General features: G+C 43.6%; 1 protein-coding gene across 2 annotated transcripts in view; it reads right to left on the bottom strand.

The window, feature by feature from the left end:
• Window positions 1-17695, bottom strand: part of LOC129861904 (neuroplastin-like) — a 68410-nt gene that overhangs the window by 49645 nt on the left and 1070 nt on the right. The gene's annotated exons all lie outside the window — the stretch shown is intronic.

The following is a 17695-nucleotide window of genomic DNA, read 5'->3' as shown; positions in this document are numbered from 1 at the left end:
CTACTCTACGATGTCTAATCCCCCATACCTACTCTATGATGTCTATGATGTCTAATCCCCAATACCTACTCTATGATGTCTAATCCCCCATACCTACTCTATAATGTCTAATCCCCCATACCTACTCTACGATGTCTAATCCCCCATACCTACTCTATAATGTCTAATCCCCCATATCTACTCTACGATGTCTAATCCCCCATACCTACTATATGATGTCTATGATGTCTAATCCCCCATACCTACTCTACGATGTCTAATCCCCCATACCTACTCTATGATGTCTAATCCCCCATACCTACTCTACGATGTCTAATCCCCCATACCTACTCTACGATGTCTAATCCCCCATACCTACTCTACGATGTCTAATCCCCCATACCTACTCTATGATGTCTAATCCCCCATACCTACTCTACGATGTCTAATCCCCCATACCTACTCTATGATGTTTATGATGTCTAATCCCCAATACCTACTCAAAGATGTCTAATCCCCCATACCTACTCTATAATGTCTAATCCCCCATACCTACTCTACGATGTCTAATCCCCCATACCTACTCTATAATGTCTAATCCCCCATATCTACTCTACGATGTCTAATCCCCCATACCTACTCTACGATGTCTAATCCCCCATACCTACTCTACGATGTCTAATCCCCCATACCTACTCTATGATGTCTAATCCCCCATACCTACTCTATGATGTCTAATCCCCCATACCTACTCTATAATGTCTAATCCCCTATACCTACTCTATAATGTCTAATCCCCCATACCTACTCTACGATGTCTAATTCCCCCATACCTACTCTACGATGTCTAATCCCCCATACCTACTCTATGATGTCTAATCCCCCATACCAACTCTACGATGTCTAATCCCCCATATCTACTCTACGATGTCTAATCCCCCATACCTACTCTACAATGTCTAATCCCCCATACCTACTCTATGATGTCTAATCCCCCATACCTACTCTATGATGTCTAATCCCCCATACCTACTCTACGATGTCTAATCCCCCATATCTACTCTACGATGTCTAATCCCCCATACCTACTCTACGATGTCTAATCCCCCATACCTACTCTATGATGTCTAATCCCCCATACCTACTCTATAATGTCTAATCCCCCATACCTACTCTACGATGTCTAATCCCCCATACCTACTCTACGATGTCTAATCCCCCATACCTACTCTATGATGTCTAATCCCCCATACCTACTCTACGATGTCTAATCCCCCATACCTACTCTATGATGTCTATGATGTCTAATCCCCAATACCTACTCTATGATGTCTAATCCCCCATACCTACTCTATAATGTCTAATCCCCCATACCTACTCTACGATGTCTAATCCCCCATACCTACTCTATAATGTCTAATCCCCCATATCTACTCTACGATGTCTAATCCCCCATACCTACTATATGATGTCTATGATGTCTAATCCCCCATACCTACTCTACGATGTCTAATCCCCCATACCTACTCTATGATGTCTAATCCCCCATACCTACTCTACGATGTCTAATCCCCCATACCTACTCTACGATGTCTAATCCCCCATACCTACTCTATGATGTCTAATCCCCCATACCTACTCTACGATGTCTAATCCCCCATACCTACTCTATGATGTCTATGATGTCTAATCCCCAATACCTACTCTATGATGTCTAATCCCCCATACCTACTCTATAATGTCTAATCCCCCATACCTACTCTATGATGTCTAATCCCCCATACCTACTCTATAATGTCTAATCCCCCATATCTACTCTACGATGTCTAATCCCCCATACCTACTATATGATGTCTATGATGTCTAATCCCCCATACCTACTCTACGATGTCTAATCCCCCATACCTACTCTATGATGTCTAATCCCCCATACCTACTCCATGATGTCTATGATGTCTAATCCCCCATACCTACTCTACGATGTCTAATCCCCCATACCTACTCTATGATGTCTAATCCCCCATACCTACTCTATGATGTCTAATCCCCATACCTACTCTATAATGTCTAATCCCCCATACCTACTCTATAATGTCTAATCCCCCATACCTACTCTATGATGTCTAATCCCCCATACCTACTCTACGATGTCTAATCCCCCATACCTACTCTATAATGTCTAATCCCCCATACCTACTCTACGATGTCTAATCCCCCATACCTACTCTATAATGTCTAATCCCCCATATCTACTCTACGATGTCTAATCCCCCATACCTACTCTACGATGTCTAATCCCCCATACCTACTCTACGATGTCTAATCCCCCATACCTACTCTATGATGTCTAATCCCCCATACCTACTCTATGATGTCTAATCCCCCATACCTACTCTATAATGTCTAATCCCCTATACCTACTCTATAATGTCTAATCCCCCATACCTACTCTACGATGTCTAATTCCCCCATACCTACTCTACGATGTCTAATCCCCCATACCTACTCTATGATGTCTAATCCCCCATACCAACTCTACGATGTCTAATCCCCCATATCTACTCTACGATGTCTAATCCCCCATACCTACTCTACAATGTCTAATCCCCCATACCTACTCTATGATGTCTAATCCCCCATACCTACTCTATGATGTCTAATCCCCCATACCTACTCTACGATGTCTAATCCCCCATATCTACTCTACGATGTCTAATCCCCCATACCTACTCTACGATGTCTAATCCCCCATACCTACTCTATGATGTCTAATCCCCCATACCTACTCTATAATGTCTAATCCCCCATACCTACTCTACGATGTCTAATCCCCCATACCTACTCTACGATGTCTAATCCCCCATACCTACTCTATGATGTCTAATCCCCCATACCTACTCTACGATGTCTAATCCCCCATACCTACTCTATGATGTCTATGATGTCTAATCCCCAATACCTACTCTATGATGTCTAATCCCCCATACCTACTCTATAATGTCTAATCCCCCATACCTACTCTACGATGTCTAATCCCCCATACCTACTCTATAATGTCTAATCCCCCATATCTACTCTACGATGTCTAATCCCCCATACCTACTATATGATGTCTATGATGTCTAATCCCCCATACCTACTCTACGATGTCTAATCCCCCATACCTACTCTATGATGTCTAATCCCCCATACCTACTCTACGATGTCTAATCCCCCATACCTACTCTACGATGTCTAATCCCCCATACCTACTCTATGATGTCTAATCCCCCATACCTACTCTACGATGTCTAATCCCCCATACCTACTCTATGATGTCTATGATGTCTAATCCCCAATACCTACTCTATGATGTCTAATCCCCCATACCTACTCTATAATGTCTAATCCCCCATACCTACTCTATGATGTCTAATCCCCCATACCTACTCTATGATGTCTTATCCCCTATACCTACTCTATAATGTCTAATCCCCCATACCTACTCTATAATGTCTAATCCCCCATACCTACTCTATAATGTCTAATCCCCCATACCTACTCTATGATGTCTAATCCCCCATACCTACTCTACGATGTCTAATCCCCCATACCTACTCTACGATGTCTAATCCTCCATACCTACTCTATAATGTCTAATCCCCCATACCTACTCTATGATGTCTAATCCCCCATACCTACTCTATGATGTCTAATCCCCCATACCTACTCTATGATGTCTACGATGTCTAATCCCCCATACCCACTCTATAATGTATAATCCCCCATACCTACTCTACGATGTCTAATCCCCCATACCTACTCTATGATGTCTAATCCCCCATACCTACTCTATAATGTCTAATCCCCCATACCTACTCTACGATGTCTAATCCCCCATACCTACTCTACGATGTCTAATCCCCCATACCTACTCTACGATGTCTAATCCCCCATACCTACTCTACGATGTCTAATCCCCCATACCTACTCTATGATGTCTAATCCCCCATACCTACTCTATGATGTCTAATCCCCCATACCTACTCTATAATGTCTAATCCCCTATACCTACTCTATAATGTCTAATCCCCCATACCTACTCTACGATGTCTAATTCCCCCATACCTACTCTACGATGTCTAATCCCCCATACCTACTCTATGATGTCTAATCCCCCATACCTACTCTACGATGTCTAATCCCCCATATCTACTCTACGATGTCTAATCCCCCATACCTACTCTACGATGTCTAATCCCCCATACCTACTCTATGATGTCTAATCCCCCATACCTACTCTATGATGTCTAATCCCCCATACCTACTCTACGATGTCTAATCCCCCATATCTACTCTACGATGTCTAATCCCCCATACCTACTCTACGATGTCTAATCCCCCATACCTACTCTATGATGTCTAATCCCCCATACCTACTCTATAATGTCTAATCCCCCATACCTACTCTACGATGTCTAATCCCCCATACCTACTCTACGATGTCTAATCCCCCATACCTACTCTATGATGTCTAATCCCCCATACCTACTCTACGATGTCTAATCCCCCATACCTACTCTATGATGTCTATGATGTCTAATCCCCAATACCTACTCTATGATGTCTAATCCCCCATACCTACTCTATAATGTCTAATCCCCCATACCTACTCTACGATGTCTAATCCCCCATACCTACTCTATAATGTCTAATCCCCCATATCTACTCTACGATGTCTAATCCCCCATACCTACTATATGATGTCTATGATGTCTAATCCCCCATACCTACTCTACGATGTCTAATCCCCCATACCTACTCTATGATGTCTAATCCCCCATACCTACTCTACGATGTCTAATCCCCCATACCTACTCTACGATGTCTAATCCCCCATACCTACTCTATGATGTCTAATCCCCCATACCTACTCTACGATGTCTAATCCCCCATACCTACTCTATGATGTTTATGATGTCTAATCCCCAATACCTACTCTATGATGTCTAATCCCCCATACCTACTCTATAATGTCTAATCCCCCATACCTACTCTACGATGTCTAATCCCCCATACCTACTCTATAATGTCTAATCCCCCATATCTACTCTACGATGTCTAATCCCCCATACCTACTCTACGATGTCTAATCCCCCATACCTACTCTACGATGTCTAATCCCCCATACCTACTCTATGATGTCTAATCCCCCATACCTACTCTATGATGTCTAATCCCCCATACCTACTCTATAATGTCTAATCCCCTATACCTACTCTATAATGTCTAATCCCCCATACCTACTCTACGATGTCTAATTCCCCCATACCTACTCTACGATGTCTAATCCCCAATACCTACTCTATGATGTCTAATCCCCCATACCAACTCTACGATGTCTAATCCCCCATATCTACTCTACGATGTCTAATCCCCCATACCTACTCTACAATGTCTAATCCCCCATACCTACTCTATGATGTCTAATCCCCCATACCTACTCTATGATGTCTAATCCCCCATACCTACTCTACGATGTCTAATCCCCCATATCTACTCTACGATGTCTAATCCCCCATACCTACTCTACGATGTCTAATCCCCCATACCTACTCTATGATGTCTAATCCCCCATACCTACTCTATAATGTCTAATCCCCCATACCTACTCTACGATGTCTAATCCCCCATACCTACTCTACGATGTCTAATCCCCCATACCTACTCTATGATGTCTAATCCCCCATACCTACTCTACGATGTCTAATCCCCCATACCTACTCTATGATGTCTATGATGTCTAATCCCCAATACCTACTCTATGATGTCTAATCCCCCATACCTACTCTATAATGTTTAATCCCCCATACCTACTCTACGATGTCTAATCCCCCATACCTACTCTATAATGTCTAATCCCCCATATCTACTCTACGATGTCTAATCCCCCATACCTACTATATGATGTCTATGATGTCTAATCCCCCATACCTACTCTACGATGTCTAATCCCCCATACCTACTCTATGATGTCTAATCCCCCATACCTACTCTACGATGTCTAATCCCCCATACCTACTCTACGATGTCTAATCCCCCATACCTACTCTATGATGTCTAATCCCCCATACCTACTCTACGATGTCTAATCCCCCATACCTACTCTATGATGTCTATGATGTCTAATCCCCAATACCTACTCTATGATGTCTAATCCCCCATACCTACTCTATAATGTCTAATCCCCCATACCTACTCTATGATGTCTAATCCCCCATACCTACTCTATAATGTCTAATCCCCCATATCTACTCTACGATGTCTAATCCCCCATACCTACTATATGATGTCTATGATGTCTAATCCCCCATACCTACTCTACGATGTCTAATCCCCCATACCTACTCTATGATGTCTAATCCCCCATACCTACTCCATGATGTCTATGATGTCTAATCCCCCATACCTACTCTACGATGTCTAATCCCCCATACCTACTCTATGATGTCTAATCCCCCATACCTACTCTATGATGTCTAATCCCCATACCTACTCTATAATGTCTAATCCCCCATACCTACTCTATAATGTCTAATCCCCCATACCTACTCTATGATGTCTAATCCCCCATACCTACTCTACGATGTCTAATCCCCCATACCTACTCTATAATGTCTAATCCCCCATACCTACTCTACGATGTCTAATCCCCCATACCTACTCTATAATGTCTAATCCCCCATATCTACTCTACGATGTCTAATCCCCCATACCTACTCTACGATGTCTAATCCCCCATACCTACTCTACGATGTCTAATCCCCCATACCTACTCTATGATGTCTAATCCCCCATACCTACTCTATGATGTCTAATCCCCCATACCTACTCTATAATGTCTAATCCCCTATACCTACTCTATAATGTCTAATCCCCCATACCTACTCTACGATGTCTAATTCCCCCATACCTACTCTACGATGTCTAATCCCCCATACCTACTCTATGATGTCTAATCCCCCATACCAACTCTACGATGTCTAATCCCCCATATCTACTCTACGATGTCTAATCCCCCATACCTACTCTACAATGTCTAATCCCCCATACCTACTCTATGATGTCTAATCCCCCATACCTACTCTATGATGTCTAATCCCCCATACCTACTCTACGATGTCTAATCCCCCATATCTACTCTACGATGTCTAATCCCCCATACCTACTCTACGATGTCTAATCCCCCATACCTACTCTATGATGTCTAATCCCCCATACCTACTCTATAATGTCTAATCCCCCATACCTACTCTACGATGTCTAATCCCCCATACCTACTCTACGATGTCTAATCCCCCATACCTACTCTATGATGTCTAATCCCCCATACCTACTCTACGATGTCTAATCCCCCATACCTACTCTATGATGTCTATGATGTCTAATCCCCAATACCTACTCTATGATGTCTAATCCCCCATACCTACTCTATAATGTCTAATCCCCCATACCTACTCTACGATGTCTAATCCCCCATACCTACTCTATAATGTCTAATCCCCCATATCTACTCTACGATGTCTAATCCCCCATACCTACTATATGATGTCTATGATGTCTAATCCCCCATACCTACTCTACGATGTCTAATCCCCCATACCTACTCTATGATGTCTAATCCCCCATACCTACTCTACGATGTCTAATCCCCCATACCTACTCTACGATGTCTAATCCCCCATACCTACTCTATGATGTCTAATCCCCCATACCTACTCTACGATGTCTAATCCCCCATACCTACTCTATGATGTCTATGATGTCTAATCCCCAATACCTACTCTATGATGTCTAATCCCCCATACCTACTCTATAATGTCTAATCCCCCATACCTACTCTATGATGTCTAATCCCCCATACCTACTCTATAATGTCTAATCCCCCATATCTACTCTACGATGTCTAATCCCCCATACCTACTATATGATGTCTATGATGTCTAATCCCCCATACCTACTCTACGATGTCTAATCCCCCATACCTACTCTATGATGTCTAATCCCCCATACCTACTCCATGATGTCTATGATGTCTAATCCCCCATACCTACTCTACGATGTCTAATCCCCCATACCTACTCTATGATGTCTAATCCCCCATACCTACTCTATGATGTCTAATCCCCATACCTACTCTATAATGTCTAATCCCCCATACCTACTCTATAATGTCTAATCCCCCATACCTACTCTATGATGTCTAATCCCCCATACCTACTCTACGATGTCTAATCCCCCATACCTAATCCCCCATACCTACTCTACGATGTCTAATCCCCCATACCTACTCTATAATGTCTAATCCCCCATACCTACTCTACGATGTCTAATCCCCCATACCTAATCCCCCATACCTACTCTATGATGTCTAATCCCCCATACCTACTCTACGATGTCTAATCCCCCATACCTACTCTACGATGTCTAATCAGTTTCCTCTACAATCTCATTCTGAACGTCGCATAATCCGGGAATCTGCACGGACCCGGGTCCCACCAATGAGTTCGTACCGCACCAATCTTAGTGGATTATTTACCATGGGCGTGAGGGGTCATAAAACCCCCACATCTTCAGACCCCTAGATCTATCCTCCTCTGTTGGGGGTGAGGGATAATCTGTAGGGTTGTGGTCTCCTGTAACCTGACCTGATCAGGACAGTCATGGCACTACTCTATCATGTCTAATCCCCCATTCCTACTAGATGTACTGTAGGTGACTTTGCTTAGTTATTTTCAAATCATATGTTATTCTCTCACCAGTGGGAAATTAATTGAAACAGTCCTGTCCTGTTGTATTAATCTATTAAAAGACAACCTGTCTCACTGACTGGAAAAATGATACATTAGTGGCATTGAGGCCAAGTGAAACACATACACACACAGGCAAGCACACACGCACAGTGGGGAGTCTTTATCACAGCAGTAGGTTAAATCTGGCAAGGCTTCAAATATGATTAGCCATTAGTTGATATAAATGGTGTCTCCCCTGTGGTCTGTAGTTGCTCTGTTCTGTTCTACTATGCTCAACTATGCTCTGTCCTGCTCTACTATGCTCTGTTCTGGTCTGTCCTGCTCTACTGTGCTCTGTCCTGCTCTACTATGCACTGTCCTGCTCTACTATGCTCTGTCCTGCTCTACTATGCTCTGTTCTGCTCTACTATGCTCTACTATGCTCTGTCCTGCTCTACTATGCTCTGTTCTGCTCTGTCCTGCTCTACTATATTCTGTTCTGCTCTGTCCTGCTCTACTATGCTCTGTTCTGCTCTGTCCTGCTCTACTATGCTCTGTCCTGCTCTACTATGCTCTGTTCTGCTCTGTCCTGCTCTACTATGCTCTGTTCTGCTCTACTATGCTCTGTCCTGCTCTACTATGCTCTGTCCTGCTCTGTCCTGCTCTACTATGCTCTGTCCTGCTCTGTCCTGCTCTGTTCTGCTCTGTCCTGCTCTACTATGCTCTGTTCTGCTCTACTATGCTCTGTCCTGCTCTACTATGCTCTGTCCTGCTCTGTCCTGCTCTACTATGCTCTGTTCTGCTCTACTATGCTCTGTCCTGCTCTGTCCTGCTCTACTGTGCTCTGTCCTGCTCTACTATGCTCTGTTCTGCTCTGTCCTGCTCTACTATGCTCTGTCCTGCTCTACTATGCTCTGTCCTGCTCTGTCCTGCTCTACTATGCTCTGTTCTGCTCTGTCCTGCTCTACTATGCTCTGTTCTGCTCTACTATGCTCTGTCCTGCTCTACTATGCTCTGTCCTGCTCTGTCCTGCTCTACTGTGCTCTGTCCTGCTCTACTATGCTCTGTTCTGGTCTGTCCTGCTCTACTATGCTCTGTCCTGCTCTACTATGCTCTGTCCTGCTCTACTGTGCTCTGTCTTGCCCTACTATGCTCTGTTCTGGTCTGTCCTGCTCTACTATGCTCTGTCCTGCTCTACTATGCTCTGTCCTGCTCTACTATGCTCTGTCCTGCTCTACTATGCTCTGTCCTGCTCTACTATGCTCTGTCCTGCTCTACTATGCTCTGTCCTGCTCTACTGTGCTCTGTCCTGCTCTATTATGCTCTGTTCTGCTCTACTATGCTCTGTTCTGGTCTGTCCTGCTCTACTATGCTCTGTCCTGCTCTACTATGCTCTGTCCTGCTCTACTATGCTCTACTGTGCTCTGTCCTGCTCTACTATGCTCTGTTCTGCTCTACTATGCTCTACTATGCTCTGTTCTGCTCTACTATGCTCTGTTCTGCTCTACTATGCTCTGTTCTGCTCTGTCCTGTTCTACTATGCTCTGTCCTGCTCTACTATGCTCTGTTCTGCTCTGTCCTGCTCTACTATGCTCTGTTCTGCTCTGTCCTGCTCTACTATGCTCTGTTCTGCTCTACTGTGCTCTGTTCTGCTCTACTATGCTCTGTTCTGCTCTGTCCTGCTCTACTATGCTCTGTTCTGCTCTACTATGCTCTGTTCTGCTCTACTATGCTCTGTCCTGCTCTACTATGCTCTGTCCTGCTCTACTATGCTCTGTTCTGCTCTACTATGCTCTGTCCTGCTCTACTATGCTCTGTTCTGCTCTACTATGCTCTGTCCTGCTCTACTATGCTCTGTTCTGCTCTATTATGCTCTGTCCTGCTCTACTATGCTCTGTTCTGCTCTACTATGCTCTGTTCTGCTCTACTATGCTCTGTCCTGCTCTACTATGCTCTGTTCTGCTCTACTATGCTCTGTTCTGCTCTACTATGCTCTGTTCTGCTCTACTATGCTCTGTCCTGCTCTACTATGCTCTGTTCTGCTCTATTATGCTCTGTCCTGCTCTACTATGCTCTGTTCTGCTCTACTATGCTCTGTTCTGCTCTACTATGCTCTGTCCTGCTCTACTATGCTCTGTTCTGCTCTACTATGCTCTGTTCTGCTCTACTATGCTCTGTCCTGCTCTACTATGCTCTGTCCTGCTCTACTATGCTCTGTCCTGCTCTACTATGCTCTGTTCTGCTCTACTATGCTCTGTCCTGCTCTACTATGCTCTGTCCTGCTCTACTATGCTCTGTCCTGCTCTACTATGCTCTGTCCTGCTCTACTATGCTCTGTTCTGCTCTACTATGCTCTGTCCTGCTCTACTATGCTCTGTTCTGCTCTACTATGCTCTGTCCTGCTCTACTATGCTCTGTTCTGCTCTACTATGCTCTGTTCTGCTCTACTGTGCTCTGTCCTGCTCTACTATGCTCTGTCCTGCTCTGTCCTGCTCTACTATGCTCTGTTCTGCTCTACTATGCTCTGTTCTGCTCTACTGTGCTCTGTCCTGCTCTACTATGCTCTGTCCTGCTCTACTATGCTCTGTCCTGCTCTACTATGCTCTGTTCTGCTCTACTATGCTCTGTTCTGCTCTACTATGCTCTGTCCTGCTCTACTATGCTCTGTCCTGCTCTACTATGCTCTGTCCTGCTCTACTATGCTCTGTCCTGCTCTACTATGCTCTGTTCTGCTCTACTATGCTCTGTCCTGCTCTACTATGCTCTGTCCTGCTCTACTATGCTCTGTCCTGCTCTACTATGCTCTGTTCTGCTCTACTATGCTCTGTCCTGCTCTACTATGCTCTGTCCTGCTCTACTATGCTCTGTCCTGCTCTACTATGCTCTGTCCTGCTCTACTATGCTCTGTTCTGCTCTACTATGCTCTGTCCTGCTCTACTATGCTCTGTCCTGCTCTACTATGCTCTGTCCTGCTCTACTATGCTCTGTCCTGCTCTACTATGCTCTGTTCTGCTCTACTATGCTCTGTCCTGCTCTACTATGCTCTGTTCTGCTCTACTATGCTCTGTCCTGCTCTACTATGCTCTGTCCTGCTCTACTATGCTCTGTTCTGCTCTACTGTGCTCTGTCCTGCTCTACTATGCTCTGTCCTGCTCTGTCCTGCTCTACTATGCTCTGTTCTGCTCTACTATGCTCTGTTCTGCTCTACTGTGCTCTGTCCTGCTCTACTATGCTCTGTCCTGCTCTACTATGCTCTGTCCTGCTCTACTATGCTCTGTTCTGCTCTACTATGCTCTGTTCTGCTCTACTATGCTCTGTCCTGCTCTACTATGCTCTGTCCTGCTCTACTATGCTCTGTCCTGCTCTACTATGCTCTGTCCTGCTCTACTATGCTCTGTCCTGCTCTACTATGCTCTGTCCTGCTCTACTATGCTCTGTCCTGCTCTACTATGCTCTGTCCTGCTCTACTATGCTCTGTTCTGCTCTACTATGCTCTGTCCTGCTCTACTGTGCTCTGTCCTGCTCTACTATGCTCTGTTCTCAGACCTTTCCTTCCCATGTGTTTTGAGACAGTTGAAGAAGAAAAGCCATCTATAATATAGCCTTTATAGGTCTACCCTATTCACTTAGACACGTTGGAGTCACATATACGTAACTTCACAGCCATTCCTTACACCTATCTAAACCACTGAGGAGAGGTGACATACAGTGAATGTTCCTGAGTGGCCGAGTTGCAGTTTTGACTTAAATCTGCTTGAAAATCTAAGGCAAGACCTGAAAATGATGGCTGTCTAGCAATGATCAACAACCAATTTTGACAGAGCTTGAAGAATTTTAAACAGAATAATGGACATACAGTGGGGGGAAAACGTATTTAGTCAGCCACCAATTGTGCAAGTTCTCCCACTTAAAAAGATGAGAGAGGCCTGTAATTTTCATCATAGGTACACTTCAACTATGACAGACAAAATGAGAAAAAGAAATCCAGAAAATCACTTTGTAGGATTTTTAAAGGGGCAAAAAAGTATTATTTTCTTTACATAGTTGAATGTGCTGACAACAAAATCACACAAAAATTATCAATGGAAATCAAATGTATCAACCCATGGAGGTCTGGATTTGGAGTCACACTCAAATAAAAGTGGAAAACCACACTACAGGCTGATCCAACTTTGAGGTAATGTCCTTAAAACAAGTAAAAATTAGGCTCAGTAGTGTGTGTGGCCTCCACGTGCCTGTATGACCTCCCTACAATGCCTGGGCATGCTCCTGATGAGGTGGCGGATGGTCTCCTGAGGGTACTCCTCCCAGACCTGGACTAAATAAAATGCAAATTAATTACTTAAAAATCATACAATGTGATTTTCTGGATTTTTGTTTTAGATTCCGTCTCTCACGGTTGAAGTGTACCTATGATAAAAATGACAGACCTCTACATGCTTTGTAAGTAGGAAAACCTGCAAAATCGTCAGTGTATCTAATACTTGTTCTCCCCACTGTATATATATATATATACACTGCTCAAAAAATAAAGGGAACACATAAACAACACAATGTAACTCCACGTCAATCACACTTCTGTGAAATCAAACTGTCCACTTCGGAAGCAACACTGATTGACAATACATTTCACATGCTGTTGTGCAAATGGAATAGATAAAAGGTGGAAATTATAGGCAATTAGCAAGACACCCCCAATAGAGGAGTGATTCTGGCGGTGAGATTTAAAGATTTTCTTTATTTTTACTATTTTCTACATTATAGAATAGTACTGAAGACATCAAAACTATGACATAACACATATGGAATCATGTAGTAACCAAAAAAGTGTGAAACAAATTCTTCAAAGTAGCCACCCTTTGCTTTGATGACAGCTTTGGACACTCTTGGCGTTTTCTCAACCAGCTTCACCTTTAATGTTTTTCCTACAGTCTTGAAGCAGTTCCTACATATGCTGAGCACCTGTTGGCTGCTTTTCCTTCATTCCGTAGTCCAACTCATCCCAAACCATCTCAATTAGGTTGAGGACGGGTGATTGTGGAGGCCCGGTCATCAGATGCAGCACTCCATCACTCTCCTTCTTGATCAAATAGCCCTTACACAGCCTGGAGGTGTGTTGGGTCATTGTCCTATTGAAAAACAAATGATAGACCCACTAAGTGCAAACCAGATGGGATGGCGTATCGCTGCAGAATGCTGTGGTAGCCATGCTAGTTAAGTGTGTCTTGAATTTTAAATAAATCACAGTGTCACCAGCAAAGCACCCCCACACCATCAAACCTCCTCCTCCATGCTTCACGGTGGGAACCACATAGGCGGAAATGTTCCGTTCATCTACTCTGCGTCTCAAAAAGACACAGTGGTTGGAAACAAAAATCTCAAGTTTGGACTCATAAGACCAAAGGACACATTTCCACCGGTTTAATGTCCATTGCTTGTGTTTCTTGGCCCAAGCAAGTCTCTTCTTATTATTGGTGTCCTTTAGTAGTGGTTTCTTTGCAGCAATTCGACCATGAAGGCCTGATTCACACAGTCTCCTCTGAACAGTTGATGTTGAGATGTGTCTTTTACTTGAACTCTGCAAAGTATATATTTGGGCTGCAATCTGATGTGCAGTTAAATCTAATGAACTTATCCTCTGCAGCAGAGGTAACTCTGGGTCTTCCTTTCCTGTGGCGGTCCTCATGAGAGCCAGTTTCATCATAGCGCTTGATGGTTTTTGCGACTGTACTTGAAGAAACTTTCAAATTCTTGAAAATGTCCGGATTAACTGACCATGTCTTAAAATAATGATGGGCTGTCGTTTCTCTTTGCTTATTTGAGCTGTTCTTGCCATAATATGGACTTGGTCTTTTACCAAATAGGGCCATCTTCTGTATACCACCCTACCTTGTCACAACACAACTGATTGGCTCAAACACATTAAGGAAAGAAATTCCACAGATTAACTTTTAACAAGGCACACCTGTTAATTGAAATGCATTCCAGGTTACTACCTCATGAAGTTGGTTGAGAAAATGTCAAGAGTGTCCAAAGCTGGCATCAAGGCAAAGGGTGGATACTTTGAAGAATCTCAAATGTAAAATATATTTTGATTTGTTTAACACTTTTTTCTTTACTACATGATTCCATATGTGTTATTTCATAGTTTTGATGTCTTCACTATTATTCTACAATGTAGAAAATAGAAGAAATAAAGAAAAATCCTTGAATGAGTAGGTGTTCTAAAACTTTTGACATTGCAGAGTATTTTGTGTAGATTGTTGACAATTTTTTTTTACAATTAAATCAATTTAAATCCCAGTTTGTAACACAACATAATGTGGAAAAAATCAATGAGTGTGAATACTTTCTGAAGATAATGTATGTCTCCACTCTGTATTTAAAGTAACTGTCCAGTGAAAATCTCACTTACAAAAGTTAATATTCTGTTAACTCATACCCAAATACTGTTGTTGACTCACCCTATTGTCTTATTTGTGGCCAAAGCATAAATTGAAGAAGAAAAAAAAAAACTTTAAAACCGCCACCTCAAACAGACCATTTTAAAAATGCTTGCTATTTCCTCATAGAGTATGATGTCATACTCCTGAGGTGGACGAGCTGGCCAATCAGCGGTCTACTAGCATTAATATTTGTAACGACCCCGGTATACACCCACACCCGTCTGTTATTGGGATTCACCCACACCATCATTTTGTTGGGGTAAGCCCACACCTTTCAAACACTGAAAAGCTGCTTTTTAACACCTGTTAAACTCTACCGCCCTCTTGTGGCATTTTCTAAACTACACATAATATTGTATACTACCCTCATAAAGTACATTTTGGTTTCACAGCTATAAGTCCTACAAACACATACTTAGTACTGTTAGAAAGGTATGAACTGTGGAATTTAGATAAGGGTCTCAGAAACGATGTGACTACTATAGAAACGTTTTTTTATTTTTCTCGGGAGTGAGGGGGGGGGATAAGAGATTTGAAAGTCTTGGTTGGAGATAAAATATGTCACCAATTACTGTTCCAAAATGATATTTTTGTTCAAAATGTTGTTGTTGATATTTTACCTTAACCTAATGGTGGTGCTCTAAACATGTGTAAATTCCCTTAGGAACACAATTTAAAAGCACAGGGCCTGTGAAAAGTTTTTTTTTGTCTTACAGGAATGATAAACACTGAGTGGACAAAACTTTTTATTTTTATTTTTTTTGTTTATGTGTTGGTGTAAGGGATGGGGGGGTACCCCCCCCCCCCCCCAAACTCAAAACAACCGCTCAGAGATGAACAGGATTTATAAACATACTTAATTACCATACAATTTAGGGGGAAGGAAAACTATTTCACTGATATTGTAAGTAATTATAGGTCATATTTCATAGAAATCTGGAAACACTGGACAGTTACTTTAAATCAATAGCATTCCACAGTGCCTCGTCCTGCATCTCTCTCTGTGAAGAGTTAACCGATCCATTCTCCTCGTGCAGGAGAGGACATTAAAGGCATAGTGGTGTGTGTGTTCCAGGAGGAGAGGACATTAAAGGCATAGTGGTGTGTGTGTTGCAGGAGGAGAGGACATTAAAGGCATAGTGGTGTGTGTGCAGGAGGAGAGGACATTAAAGACATAGTGCTGTGTGTGTGTTCCAGGAGGAGAGGACATTAAAGGCAAAGTGGTGTGTGTGTTCCAGGAGGAGAGGGCATTAAAGGCATAGTGGTGTGTGTGTTGCAGGAGGAGAGGACATTAAAGGCAAAGTGGTGTGTGTGTTCCAGGAGGAGAGGACATTAAAGGCATAGTGGTGTGTGTGTTCCAGGAGGAGAGGACATTAAAGGCAAAGTGGTGTGTGTGTTCCAGGAGGAGAGGACATTAAAGGCATAGTGGTGTGTGTGTTCCAGGAGGAGAGGACATTAAAGGCATAGTGGTGTGTGTTGCAGGAGGAGAGAGGACATATCAAAGCTATGGTTCCCAGTGCTGAGTGATCTACAGTCTAAAAATAGCAACATGCAGCAGAATGGACTGGTGGAGCTATTTACAGTCAGTCAGTGCCTGCCTGCTTTTCTGCCTGCCCGCCTTTCTGCCTGCTTCTCTGCACTGTTGGAGCGAGGAACACAAGCATTTCGCAACACCAGTAATAACATCTGCATGTGACCAATAACATGTGCTTTGATTTGGCTGCCTGCCTGCCTCTCTGACTGCCTGCCTCTCTGACTGCTTGCCTCTCTGACTGCCTGCATCTGCTTCTCTGCCTGCCTGCTACTCTGACTGCCTGCTACTCTGACTGCCTGCATCTGCTTCTCTGACTGCCTGCCTCTCTGCCTGCCTGCCTCTCTGACTGCCTGTTTCTCTGACTGCCTGCTTCTCTGACTGCTTGCCTCTCTGACTGCCTGCATCTGCTTCTCTGCCTGCCTGCTTCTCTGCCTGCCTGCCTCTCTGACTGCCTGCCTCTCTGACTGCCTGCATCTGCTTCTCTGACTGCCTGCTTCTCTGACTGCCTGCCTCTCTGACTGCCTGCCTCTCTGACTGCCTGCATCTGCTTCTCTGCCTGCTTCTCTGACTGCCTGCCTCTCTGACTGCCTGCATCTGCTTCTCTGCCTGCCTGCCTGCCTGCTTCTCTGACTGCCTGCCTCTCTGCTTCTCTGACTAGCTGCATATACCAACCATCAAGCATCTTACAATTACATCTGGACACACAACATGATTGAATGGCGTTCTGTTCTCAACGTCTGTCTGATGAAAAGCTTCGGCCCCGTGAGGTGTTTCTGGTTCATTTCAACCTGTAGGAGTTGAAATGATGCTTCGATGTAGCCACGACAAGACCAGTAACAGGTGAATGGCTGAGTCATGTCGGGTTATTTGAGAGAGGACAAGGAGGGCGAACTAAACGTTTTTTTTACATTTGAGCGGGGCCATGGTCGGGTAGGACATAGACTATGTGATGATATCACAATTTA

This window comes from Salvelinus fontinalis, chromosome 9 (genome assembly GCF_029448725.1).
Source record: "Salvelinus fontinalis isolate EN_2023a chromosome 9, ASM2944872v1, whole genome shotgun sequence".
NCBI classification, from domain to species: Eukaryota; Metazoa; Chordata; class Actinopteri; order Salmoniformes; family Salmonidae; genus Salvelinus; species Salvelinus fontinalis.
This window is presented reverse-complemented; position numbering and strand designations above follow the sequence as displayed.